The following is a 13,911-nucleotide window of genomic DNA, read 5'->3' as shown; positions in this document are numbered from 1 at the left end:
GCGATTAGCATTGGGAGACCCTAATTAAAACCTCTCTCTGACAGGGCATGGAAAACTTCAGTTTCATAGGGGGATGCTACTGCTTTACTGCTTGATCAGAGCCTTTCCCCCGCTCCTTTTTTCTTTCTTCTGGTGTGTCGTGTCCCCCTCCGCCCCTTAAGTGCCTAGAGAAGTTTCCACATTTTGGCTGTGTTCATTGTTCAGGCTCTCCCCACCCAGGCTTGTCGCTCCAGCTTGGCTAGAAAGGAAAGGGAGGGAGGCGGCAGAGCCGTGCTGGAAAAGCTGCACTGTGAATTACTGCCGAAATGAAATGTAGCTGTAAGAAAAAAGCAGAGAACAAGGAAATTCTGCTTAATCACCTATTGTCTGCAGTTGTTTTGCATTCTTCACCTGTCACTCCTTGCTGGAGTCGGACGTTCTCCTGATGATGAGAGCCTGACAGACGGATGGTAATGAATGTGTAACTGAAGACCTGGGCTTTTGCATCTGCATTATTTATTCACCTAAAGCAGGAGCTGCTCTATATTTAGTGTATGATGTCAGTGTCTTGTTTGCATCCTTAGAAATTGGCAGGGAGCTACATCTCACATGATATATGAAATCACTGATAAACGCTTCTTTTCACTGAAAGAAAAACAGCTTAATAAATGCGGCCTTTTTCTGCTTTCATCTCTTCCCTCCCCACCACACTCCCTTTTCCTTCTGGGATTTGTCTCTCAGTGGCAGAGCTCAGCAGCATCTGTGAAGTGGAAATGAGCAGGCAGTACCACAGATCAGACTGGGGCTGTGGGTACGCTGCCCTCCCAAGCCCCCCTCTGCTCCCCCCACCAAAGTCCTGGGGCTCTGCCAAAGACCTAGTGGAAGGGAAAAAAGGGAGCGAGGGAGGAGGGAGAGCCTCTTCCTCCTCTGTGCAACACAGGCTTTGCGGGATGCTGGTATTCCTGGTATGTAATGAGTTTCAGTCGGGTTCTAGCAGGCGGGGAGCAGGGGGGACAGGCAGGGCTCTCACACGCTTTCCTCGGCGCAGAAATGGCACTGTGACGGATACGAGCAGTTATCTGCCTTGAACATCTCCTTAGTGCAAGTGTCCAGCAACAAAACCTTACATTCATGCTTTCGTAGGGGAAACGCAGCCAGGGCGTTTTTCCGTCATTGCTGTGAAACCAAAGGCCATGCAAAAATAGCAAGTTTGATGTATAAAAAATTAGATTGGGGTGCCAGATCTTCAGCTGCTGTTGCCTGGCAGGGCTCCGCCGAATTTCCATGTAACCAGTTCATGCCAGCTGAGGGTCCTTCATTCAAATGTGGGGTGAGTCAGGGGGTAAAGAAGCTCCGTGCAGCTCCTGGCTCACAGAGCCATACCCACCCTGACAGCTTAGGGCTGGTTCTCTAAAGCTGGCAGGTGCCATGATTTCGCAGCTTGTCTCAGAGTTCTCCATGGCAGCCACGGCAAGACCTGTAGAGAGCTGCAAATATATCATCGACAGATCCCAAGGCTACAGTTTGGGGCCTGAGTGGGTTGCTGCTTTGGCCATCACTCAGGTAAAGAACACAACCTGCTGTGGGGCCAGTGTCTTCAGCAGTGCCAAGTGAGATGTGAGAAATAAATTTGAAGTAGGCGATCGACCCACAGAAACAATCAGACCGTTTGCTTCAGCAAGGATTTCTTGCAGCGGGCAAAAGCAGTTAGCTTGAAGCCGAAGATTTACCCTCCCTACCATTTCCCTACCAGGGTTTAAGGTAACGGCTGCCAAAGCGGAGCCCGTAAGGAGCAGGAGGGGGAAGACGTAGCTTCGCTGCAGAGCTGCTATGCTGCAGATGAATGACTTTGCCTGTTTATTAAACAAGCCCATTCAAGCTTCCGCTCCACAGCCATTTGCTTGATGGGTTTGAACAATAATGAACTAGGATTAAAAAAACGCTGCCCCTGAGAAATTCAGGCCGCTCCAGCAAGTGGGATCAAATAAAGTTGGTAGTATCATGTGGCCTGCTAATGTTTAGAAATGACATCCATGTATCCTGAGCTTATTCAAACCAGCATTTTGCTTTGGTTTTGGTGAATAGGGCGACCTGCAGGTTAAGCATCAGAGAGACATTTGGGAGGAATTAAACAGGGAAAGGTGGGGATGGAGCACGAAAGGAAATTCTTTCAAAAGCTTTAGCATAAAACATGCTTCTATAAAAGAATATGTGAGACAAGGTTTTAGATGAGACAGTTGTCCTCCCAGGAAAAACATCATGAAGTTGTTACACAGAAACTCGTTAAAGAAAAAAGTCAGCCGATGCCACAAGATGATATCTCAGTAGTCCCAGATGTTCGCTGTTCTGGGAAAGAGGAGGAAAGATTACTTGCAGAAATTCACCCTGTGTCAGTGGGGTACTCAAGGAAACTTGGAGTATGTTTGTAAAGAAAAGAAAGATGTGGCTTCTCGCAGTAATATAGGCAGCAGCCATAAATAGCTGGCTGCCATTGCAAAACGCTGAATGGATCTTGATGGCCCGAACTAGGCAGGAACCAGTACAATGGCTGCTGTGGGACTGGGAATTAGGAAACTTGGGATCATTCCTGATCATGTAATGCATTTTCTGTTTGATACTGGGAGATCCCAACAGCCATCTGCCTCTGTTCCTCAGTAATACCGGAAAATCACTTCTTCCTTTCCCCCAAGGTCGTGAACCTTTGCATGTTAAACATTGAGGGCTGGGGTGGTCTCTTGCTGTGCCTCCACCAGCTTGCTCGGGGGCAGATGCTCGGCTCTCCATGTGGGCTTCAGCCATAGCCTTGTGGCGACTAAGGATGACCGCTTATGCTTGGGCCACAGCTTGTAGAATTGCCTCTCACTCCTATTCTGGCAAGCTGCAAGGAGACAATCTTGCTGGTGTCTGGACACTGCTTTTTTGGGGGCAGTTTTATTGCTGAGAGACCACGGCACAGATGTGGGAAGGGAGGGGGACCCTCACTGACAGGACCAAAGGATGAGGCTCCTGAGCCCTCCCAGCAAGGTGCTGGAGGGATATGGGACATGGCCAGGTGAGGACCTGTGCCTGCTGTCACCCCCAGCACTAGCAGCCATCCCGGGGAGTTGCAGGCAGCACAGTCCCAGCTGCCGCCAGGGCAGGTGGCAGGGGATGCAGAGCCAGCCATGGTAACCTCCAGGTCAGCTGATAAAGCAACTTTTTAATGCACGCCCCCCAAAATTGCCGCTGCAATCAGCCCTCAGCCGCTAGGAGTGGTAAGGTGGTGTGTGCGGCTGAGACACAGAGCCGGGGGGCAGAAGCAATGGCTGTAGTCTCTCACAGCTGGCTCCTGGTCGTCTTAAAGGTTGTGCGTGCAAGGGAAAAGGCAAGAACTGCCTGGCACGCAGGCAGGAGTGCAGTGCTTTAACTGGCACCTGGAGCAGTGGGAGCTGTCGTGGCGGGGTCTGGACCTGATCTAGCCCAGCCTGCAGTGGCGCATTTCCCACCACCGGCTGCAAGCCAACATCACAGCTATGTGACATACAGACGCGGCACTCAAAACACCTAAGCCAGTCTTACTTCACACCTTTCATTATTTCAGGACGTGTTGCCATAGAGGTTCTCATTTCAGCGTAGCAGTCCCCTGTTCCACTGCGGCTCAAGTCCTGACCGTGACTTCAACATCATTTAACAGCCAAGGTGAGAGAAGGCTGAACTGACAGCGGGCTGGGCTAGCAGGGACACCGGCAGGTGGCCCTACTAAGTCCACTGAGGGGGGTGGGGTGGGGTGGCGCTGAATCAGGAAAGCTGTGATTTCTTTTTTTCCTCCTCCAGTAAAACCTGGCAGATAACCTGCAAAGCTTTGCTCGGGAGCAGAGGTGATGGAGAGGGTGTCCAGTGGATGCAGCCTTCGTATCTTCGCAGCGGTTCCCTGGAGCATGAAACTGCTCTCTCCAGGCTGAAGCTGGCAGGAGGGGCACCTTACACGTGCCGGTTTTGATCAGAGGATCTAAGGGGCATCCAGCATAGAATCTAACTCTAAACCCACAATTGGTTAATTTTGGTGCTCTCAAATTGCCGTACTAAAGCAAGAGAGATAGGTGCAAAGATAGGATGTCAGTGGCGGAACTGGGAGGTTAAGCCAGATATGCCGAGTCTCTCTCTGGGGCATAACCAAAGCACAGCCCTTCCTCTTTGGCCCGCAGCAGTTGCATCTTAAGGCCTGTTAATCTGGATCAGTGACAGAGCTATTCTCTTCTAGCGGGTCAAAAGCACTTTTCACACATTTTCACCTGTTTTCTTAACACAGCAACAACCTGGGTACCAACTACTCAAGCGAAAGGCAAGTTGCTCTGGTTATTTTTCATCTAATATCCTGCTACAGCTGAAGGTGCTACTGAGAAAAATATCTACATATCCTCAAAGTCCCTAAACCCAAAGCATTTAACAAGAAATAATCCATTAGTGACCCACCATTCCCTTGCATCCAGAACAATTTCCAGCCGGAATCCTGACAACAATGGAGTGATTCAAAACTCACAGATGTTTCATGAAGATTTTTTCAGAACTTCTAGTCAGATGGATTTCACAAGTGGGCTCTGTTTGCCATCAGACAAATATGATATATACTACATTCACCTTTACCCATAAACCACTCGAATGAGGCTTCATCAAAGAAAGTATGCTTTTCATCATGCTTTTTACTGGCAACAGAGCTGTGCCCAGAAGCACTTTGTGCTAAAGTCTTTTTCTTGTAAATACTTACAGGCTTATTGCTCATCCTCCCTCATTCAGGACATGGCGGGGACTCAGGAAGAGGAATGACATTTCCACACAGTTGTTGGTGTGGCCAGTGAGGAGCCTTTCTCAGACTGGACTGGGGAAGAGGAACAGCTTACTTCCCCCATACTTTTGGAGCTCAGCCTTACTTGCAAATGTGATGTCCTTCAGTGTAATCAGTTATTCTCTTGTTCTGAGCTCTCCTAAGTGCCTGACTGACCTTCACTGTCCCTTTAGCTCTTTGTCCCTCCTGGCAACAGATAAGATAAAACCAGTCAATGTGTTGGAGAGCTCTAGCAGATCTTTCCTGTGTCCATTAGCTCGCAGTTGTTCCCTGACATTGTGTTGCCTACTTGTCCAACTTTAGCTCTGATTGATGGAAGCTGGAAGAAGTTGTTTGAACAGATACGGTGGCCCCATGACATGGGAAAAGGCAGGGTCAGCTTAGGCTCACTGGTGTAAGAAATGAAGTGATGAAGTGGCCATCCCTTGCATCTTTACTGCAGATGTAAGGAACCAGTTTGTGACCCTTCCCCTGTCTCTTGGCTGCTGGGGAACAGAAGAAGGTATAGTGGGACCTGTCAGGTTTGTCTTCCCTTTCCCCTTACCCTTCCTCTCAGCCTCATCTCATCTGCCCTCCCTGTGCTTTCCTGCCCTTGGTCTTCTTACGCCTCTCCCCTAGCTCTTTCCTAATAAAGACCTTAAACCCCACCTCTTTTCACGCTGATCATGGCACTATGGTGGTGTTTGCAAACTCATTTTATGTCCCCTCTGCTTCGTTGTTCAATCCTTTTTATTACCTTGTCTCTCTCAAGATCGCTGTTCAGGTCAAGGACTGCCCCGTGGTTCAGACCTGTACGATGCCTTGCCAAGTGCAGATCCACCTCCGCCTGGCCCCTGCACACAGCCACAGCAGAACAGAGGAACCCCACACCCGTCCCCATCCGCCGTACAGCTCAGGAGCAGCAAGGTCAGTATTAAATCTGCCTTTCTGTCAAGTGGGCTGGGCTGGTCCCATGGGCCAGCCCCGCTGGACTCGTGGAACCTTGTGTCTCTAGGGTGACATGAAGCATAGCAAAGAAAAGGTCACACCAATAGTCAATGCGTCAACAATATAGGTTGAAAAGACTTGCCTTTCAGAAAAGAGAGGATATAAATCCAGGAAATAAGGCCTTCACCAAACTCTTGAACAGCAGTGCCTGGTCTTTTATGAGTCTGACCTATGGGAACCAGAGCCGGGGAAACATCTCCACTCTGCGTACTGAAGTGTCCTAATGGCGATGGACTTTGCTCCCTGGCGGGGAGGTGAAGCAAGCTGTTTGTGGCATGCCTTGTGACTGCTTGGCAGGAGCCTCTCCTGCCTGCTGCCAACTGGGAATGCGGTTAGGTGCTAATTTTCAAGACCATCCAGTGGGTTCCCCTTCACAACACAACAAACAAACCAAACTCCAAAGAGCAGTACAGTTGCTGGACTCCCAGAAGCAGCTGTAGGAAAACATCTACTTGCTGGTTCACCTACAGACTGAAGCGAACGGCCTGTGCAGTGCGGCAAGGAAAGGGCAGGTCTGGTGGGGTGTGTTAGGGCGCCTGGATCCTTGCAGTCAACAAGCCTTGCCCAAGCATCCCCTCAGCCTGCCGGGAGGAGGCCAAGAGGGAGGCAGCTGACTGGAGGTGTCTGGCAGGGTGGGGTGGGCAGTGGGCCAGGAGTCCCGGGCAGCAGGAAGGAGTGCCTTTACGCCGCTGATTAGCTGATCCTCTCTGCTGCTTCCTGACTATTTCAGAAGATCCTTAAAGCCTGAAGTGGAAACAGTGATGCAGCGTTGGGCAGCCACTCTGTAATTTTCTCTTGCCTCTCTCGCCCGCCGCCCACAGCTGGTGGGGTGAGGCTTCCCCAAACCAGCAGCTCCACCGATACCAAATCTGCTGGCTGACGGGGTGGGCACACCAAGGGAGTGGGCTGCTGGCTCCATCGCTGCTCCCCTGGGTTTCTAGCTTGGGAAAGCTCTTCACTCCATGCCTGCGCTGTGGGTGGAGGAGGCTTCTTGTCTCCTGCTTCAGCTGCCAGGTCATACACTGCTCCCGCAGCCCTCCAGGACCACCCATGGTGTTATTGTGGCCGAGGGGAAAGGTGCTAGCTACAAGACTGGCACACTGGAGGATGTTTAGACCCTCCTTGGGGCTTCTCAACGCAGCACAGGCAAAACTGAATCTTGTCAGACGAAAGCTGAGCAGCCAGGGCCACTCCAGCTGTGGGACAGGGGAATGGATGGAGTTGGAAGGGGGAGATATGAGGCAGGACCCAAACGACTTAGAGCTTCACCCCGCAACAGGCTAACCATGTCCTCCTCAGCCCGATCTCTGAGTGGTGGCAGCAGCAAGCCCAGCTCTCCAGGACTGCAGTGCAGGCAGAATAGGTGGTGGGGACATGGCTGTTCCAGTGCCCTGAGTCATCTGCTGCCTAAGCCTGTGGCTAGGGGCCAGCCCGGCAACACTTACATCAGGCAAAAGCCTGGCCCAAGCAGGACCAGCTGCTCCATCGCTCCTACTGTGCAGCTGGCTCCCGTGCCGGGAGTGCAGGATCGTACCGTCTGTTTGGCCTGGGGGCCACGTGGGCAGTGCACTGCTCGCTGACACTTCACAGAGCCTTTAAGACTGGTGCTGCTGAGTTTGTGGGGTGAGATTGCGCAACGGATGCAATGAATGGGGCCGAGTGGGGAGGACACGAGCAGCGGGCTTGCAGCATCAAGGCCATTGTGTTTCACTGGTCTGCTGGCTTTTCTCTTCTTGCAGCCAGCCTTTGGAAAGCACTGGGATTCAGTCACATTGGGAGCCAAGTGAGCCTTCCTGCTCCTGGGCTGTGGCAGGCTGACACCCGCTGTGACCTCCTCACCCCATGCCCTTGGCATGGCTCCTGGCATCAGATATCCCAGCTTTGCATAGCTGCGACTCCCACTGACGTGGGTCAGAGTTGTGCTTGAGGGACTAGAGCAATGGCACCGCTCCGGGCTGTTGCACGATGAGGATGACTCATTGCTCCCCGCCTCCGTGTACACAACAAGCAAGGCCTGGGCTTGTCCTTGCTCCCATCCCCTTGCCTTGGTTTCCACCAAGCCAGAGCAAACAGACCTGCGAGGGATGGCCATCCCTGGGAGGCCCCGGTCAGCGTGTGCTTCCCCGCCTTCCTTTCCATCTGGGTAGCAGTTGATACCAAACCAAAGTCAAAACCTCTTTCCCCAGTCATTTAACTCCATTCCTCTGCGTCAACTGCAGAAACAGCTGTGGGATAAACCAGCATTTTCACCCACATCTCATTTCAGGGCGGGTTGCCCCCCTCGCACGTGCGTGGCTCGCTGGGCTGAGCCGCACCAGGTCTCCGCTGCAGCGGGTGTGCAGGGGCTGCAGATGTCACCAGCGCATCTGTCTCCCTCCTCTTAACAGCCTGTCGTGGCAGAATTCGCTCACCGTCGTCACGACTTGGCTATTTCCCTCAAGGGTCTGGTCAGCATCAGATATGCACATATGCAACATCCATTTAAATCCATAATAAATGTGCGCACACATTTTGTGTGGTGACTGGCCCCCTGACTCACACAAAAATGTGTTTCAAATGCGCTTGGAGGATTTGGGCAGTCATTAAATGTCAAGGAACAAGGCCTGCTCCTGCATTGCCATGCACCGGGGACTTGGGGATGTGCATGTCATGAAGGACCAAATTCCCGCCGCCCTTGCTGCATCCCCCCTCCCTGGCCACCTCCCCGGGATGAAGAAACAAGACTCCAGCACTTTCTTGGTGGCGTAGACTTCCTGCTGCAATCCACCCCTCCCTCCCCAGCACAGGGGAAATCTGCTTAGCCTCTACTTTCTCACACATGTTTCAGATGTGCAGGGGTGTGATTGTAAACAATGTCATCGGCCGTGCCAGAGCTGTCTGCTCCTGCCGCGCTCCCTTCCCAGCACCCCAGGGGTTCCCGTAACAGGGCGTAAAGCAAACAAAGCAAAACAGTAATCTGCTGTTCCAATGGCATTTTTTTGTTTTTAGAAAATGTTAATGATAGGTTATGTGATTACCCTAGGTTTGGCTCCACTTACTCTTTATTAAGCACATCTGGTATTTAGTAACAGTGTAAGTAGCAGGAGTTTTTCTGGCGCGCAAATGAGATTATCCAATGTTGCCATGCAGCATGGAAACTCCTCAGGGAAGCCAGTGAACTGCGTGGAGATACAAGACTTTCTTGTCAGCCGGGCGGCCGGCCAGAATAGCTAAAAAATGTGGATTGGCACAGAGCTGTTGCCACGCAAACACTTCTGGAAATTTCTGCATTTGGGCCTGCCAAATCCTTCATATGTAACATGAGTTTCTGTCTTCCTCAGCAGCCCGTCTGAAGCCTGAGCTCTCCTGTACGCTTTCAAAAGGAAAATAAAAAAAAATATCCAAGGCAATCTTTCAGTCCTGTTTCCAGCGCGCCCCTGCCAAGCTAACAATTTCACCGAATTAGGGGGAATTTCCTAAAACATTTGTTTGAGCTACATTGAGTGCAACATGTGGGAGACAACTGTGTTTCCTGGAGAAGAAAGGAGAGCTGTCTCACTCGGTGGAGACTGCCTAACGTCTAGTGGGAGAAAAACAACCAGCCATGACAAGAAAATGTTTTTTAAAACTTGGCGCAAGAAGCAGGTTTTATTTATTTTGAATGCCTTTTCCAGTCTGGTCAATGTAGTGTGTGGAGAGAAGGATGGTGGAGGGAAGCCGGTGTTTTTGTTAGGGCGCAGGGCTCGGAGTCAGGAGGTCTGGGCTCTATTTTTGGCTTTGCTGTAGCCTTCCTGTGGGACTTGGGTGAAGCTCTTGGAGGTGAGTTGTTCCAGTCTCAGAGCTTCTCCGTGCGTTTAATGGGGTTATTGTTTGCTGGTTTTGTATGCGTTTGTGTGAACTCAGGCTCTGCGTCCAAAATTGCTAACCCTCTACATTTCTTAAGGAAAGGACCGGAAAGGATATGAAGCAGAAAAGCCAGTGTTAGTATGTTGCTTGACCATGCTTGGCTCCTGCTGTTGCAAGGCGCTGGCCTTTGGAGCTTTAAACTTGCTTGCTCTGTGTCTAGGGATCTTTGTGGGTGTTCCTGACAAGCCCCCTTCAGTTTTGGCTCTCCCACCCCTAACAATGGGACACATGCATTTATACTGCAACTTTGTTGACTTAGTGATGGCACCCTTGGGAAAGAGTTAGTCTGGGTAGTTTCTAAACTTTTTCACTACGAAGAGAGCTTTTGGTGTGGAGGCTGGCTATGAGCAGAGGGAACTCATCACAGCAACTCCAAAGCACATTGTGTACAATTTCTATATGGCCAGTGACCATCTCCAGAACTGGGCTTGTGTGTGGCTGTTCTTTCTGTGGATCAGCTCACAGCACGGCAGGGAACCACCTGCGTAAAGCTCACGAAAGGAGTGCAGAAGCACCCTGCCAGGCGCTGTCTGGATGCTGCCTGGTGGCTCAGCTGTCCTCTGCGGTGAACTTCTGATGCAACTTCCAGCCACAGGAAAGAGCATCTCATCCAAAGAGCTGCCTTGGCTCCAAGCTGCATACCAGCATAAGTGGAAGAGGGGATCTGGCTCTGCTGCTGCGTGCCTTTGACCACAGCAACCATCCCCACCTCCAAGAGGGGCAAGGGAAGGGGCAACCAGAAGCCCTTCATCCATGCAGCACTGACAATGCTCTTTGGGAAGGCGGGAAAGGATTAGTAACAGTGACAAAACAGGCATAGCTGACCAAAGGAGAAACAGATAAGCTTGGGATTTTCCTGTCTGCTGACCCACCCTTTGATAAGCCCAACTAATAACCTCTCCATGAATTAACTTGTGCACAAGCAGAGCTTCTTTTCAGCCCAGTCTTGTCTCTGTAAACATCAATCCCATGACTGTGGCGACTGTGGCTGTAGTGACATCTGTAGCTTGTGAAAGACATTTTTCTGGGTAGCTAACGAGTAAGGATACTGAAAAGTTGCAGGGCAGTGAGGTGCGAGGGAATGAGAATAACCCACAGCATAAGGAAGGGAAGGGCTGCAAGAATGGGGAATAAGAAGGTGTAAGGCTTGGGATGAGAGAACTTAATTTCCTCAGGGAGGCAAAGATTTGGACATGGGGAACTTGGGGTGGAGGGAAGAGCAAGGCAGAACTGACCAGTCAGAGCAAAGAAACTGAGGAGGACGGTGGCCAGAAATGAAGAGGAATGGCCAGGGAAAAAAAGAAAGAAGTTGGTAAAATCATGCGAAAAGAAAAGGAATGACCTAAGGAGCAAGGGAAGAAAAGTATCTTTAGAAGAGGGAATGCAAACCAAGACAGGAGAAGATGACCTGGAGAAGACAGAAAAAGATCAGAAGTGGAAGGAGGAAAAATAAGAGACATGGGAGAAAGCAGGTGAAACAAAGAGGTTCACGCTGTTCTTGGGTTAACAAAGTTTCTTTTTGCTAGTTCAGTATTGTGTTGCAATGTCCCAAGAGGCATTTTGTTTCTGTGGCTCTTGACCACTTATGGCTGATTATTCTGGGTTCCATGACTAAGTAATGAAAAGAAAAGGAAGAGAAAACAGCCTAAAAATCACCCGGATGTGTCACAAGGCTTTGTCTGAAGCACTGCTCCCTTCAGAGGGAATTGTTTCTAGAAAATAACTGAGATGCTGACATCCCCAGTGTACATGTGGCTGGCCCCTCTGCCGCCTGGGCAAGCTGTTGGGGCTCATAGAATTCTGAACCCTCCCCACCCACTTCGCTGCAAACGACTCTGTTCTGCTTGGGAGGGATGGTGAAGAAGGGAGAAACCCAGCAGAATCCTCTTGCCAGCATGTCTCAAAATCCCAAAGCTGGCTCTGATCCTGCAGGATTTGACCAATATTTGTTGAAAGTGGAGCAACTCCGAGTGCAGGGTGGCTTGGTGCTACACTCGACTCAATGGGAAGTCAGAAAAGCAGGAGTGAACAGTAGATTTCTCTTCTGATCTGACACTCCTTTTCTTGCCATGCCTTGCTCATATTAACTTGGTGCCTTTTATATAGTTACTGAAGTGAGACGTAAATATTTTACATTCAGGAGGCATATGGACCTGGAAATTACTGCATCACTAAGAAACCTGAAGCCCTGGAGTAAACATCAAAGGAGAGCCATTTCTCTGGAATTATATAATCCCTGGTATTCATATGGGAACTAAACAACATTTTACAGCAGAGGGGCAGGACAGCTTAGCTAAGCTAAGGTAAGCAAGGCATGTAACCGCACTGTACATCTTAAAACACGGTTCCATGGGATAGAAAATCTGGCGTAAGAAGTGCCCTGTGCTGGACCAGGACATCACAGCCACGTGCTGCCAAGCACTGAACAAGCACAAACTTACTAGTCTGGTTCAGATAGGTTTGACAAATTCTGGCAGACACCGTACCAAACCAGGTAACGTCTGTCCTCCAGTCAGCATAAAACTGGCATAAACACCGCATCGTGTGCTCCAACTAATTCAACAGAAACATAATTATGTGCTTACGCCAGATCCAGATCCAGAACGCACAAGGAGGTGCTCCTGCAGTGCCAAAATCTCATATTAATGAAGTTGGAAGCAGAGCCATGAGCATTAGCTGCATGCTCTGAATTCTTAGGAGTGGCAGCAGTTCATGACAGGGGGCTTTTTCAGAACAATCATAAAAGGCCATTTTTTTTCCTCTGGAGTGACAAAATTATTTCCTTTGTTTCCAATAATCTCAGCATTTGCAAATACTGAATGGGTCCTTTTGTTTGCTGCATTTGTTTATTGCAGATTGTAGTCTCAGCAAAGCTCGTGTTAAGATGACCGGTTCCCTTGCTCTCCATCATTGTCATATAATCAAATGCAGTTATGCTGGTTTGTTTAAAGATGCTGACCAAGCATAATGTTGACCTCATTGCCATGAAAGTAGTTTGCCATACTGGAAGTGTCACTTAAAATCAAACATTTAACTCGTTTGAGATTGAAGGAAATAATTTGGTCAATCTAAACAATCCCCTTGGTTTGTCTTAATGTACATATCCCAGCTACACGCCAGAATGCCCTCAGTATTTTCTTGTTAAAGTTTCATGACCAAATTGAAGAAAAGCTTGGAATGATTTCTCTACCTCTGGGGAAAATCACAGACTCTCAACATTATGCTTAACCATCCCTGCTAGAGACGATTTATTCCTGGGGCTCATAAAACATTCTTGAAAGAGTAAAATTTTTGCCTTGTGACTGCAGCATATTGCACCAAGTGTCGGGCACTTTCAGAACAATTTCCTGAGAGGATGTGAAAGGTAGATTGGGATCCGAGGGGACACATTTTTCTCCTTTTCTCTCATACTCCCAAGACTCCTTCCCACTTCTGCAGGAAATGCAGTGCAGAACACTAATCTTGCTCGACTAAAAGGAACACTTTTCCTCATTTCAAAGAGGAAAGCAAGTCTCAAAAATTGAAGCTAAACCTGGGTAACTGTAATAACCCTTGGCACTTACATGCAGGTTTTCATCTTCTAGCCACTTTACATTAAGTAATGAATCCTCAGGACTCCCCTGTGGAGTAGGTGGCTGAGTATTATTAGCCCCCTTCTGCAAATGGGAAAACCGAGGCAGAGATGTTAAGTACCTCGCCTAAAGCCACCAAGGGATTCTGTTGTAGAGACAGGATCAGAGGTTAGGAGGTTTTGTGCTTCTGATTCCCCTGTCTATTGTGTCACTTAAGTACGGAGCCATAACTGAATATCGTAATGACCCAGGGGTGGAGTGATTCCAGCTACTCAGATCTGAGCATGGCTCCTCTGATGGTCAGAGCCTCAGCGGTGCAGTCGCAGGCAGCTGGATGGAGCATGAATGCCTAATGGGTTGGATAAAGCAGTGCCGTTCTCCTTGGTCTCCTCAAACACCCTGCTGGGCAATGTTCACCAGACCAGGTTTCAGCTCAGCTGTGCAGCAAGCTGTGTCTTCATTTTAAGGCATAAAGCAAAATGCTTGCCTTGGTGGGTGTTTCTACGGTGGGAAATACACCTTCAGAGGCAGATGCCACTGTTAAGACCAAGGTTAGCGTTCGTCTACTTTTGTGTGAAGCTTGTAGCAGAACAGGTGAGTCCCTCTCCAGCTAATCCGTGCTTGTGCAGGAGCGTGAAAAGAAACCCAGACCCCAGTGCTCTGGGG

The 13,911-nt window shown here is 49.7% G+C and overlaps 1 long non-coding RNA gene across 1 annotated transcript in view; it reads right to left on the bottom strand.

Moving 5' to 3' along the window:
- The window catches only part of LOC308064443, a 56,640-nt gene that overhangs the window by 22,328 nt on the left and 20,401 nt on the right, over window positions 1–13,911 (bottom strand). The window contains exon 1 of the long non-coding RNA XR_013928385.1: window positions 360–13,911. This exon is cut by the window's right edge and continues 20,401 nt beyond it. This is a non-coding gene — a long non-coding RNA (uncharacterized lncRNA). The remainder of the gene's footprint in view (window positions 1–359) is intronic.

The sequence above is a fragment of the Falco punctatus genome, assembly GCF_963210335.1.
Source record: "Falco punctatus genome assembly, chromosome: 5".
Lineage (NCBI taxonomy): Eukaryota > Metazoa > Chordata > Aves > Falconiformes > Falconidae > Falco > Falco punctatus.
Note: the sequence above shows the minus strand (reverse complement) of the source record. Positions and strands in the feature narration are given on the sequence as shown.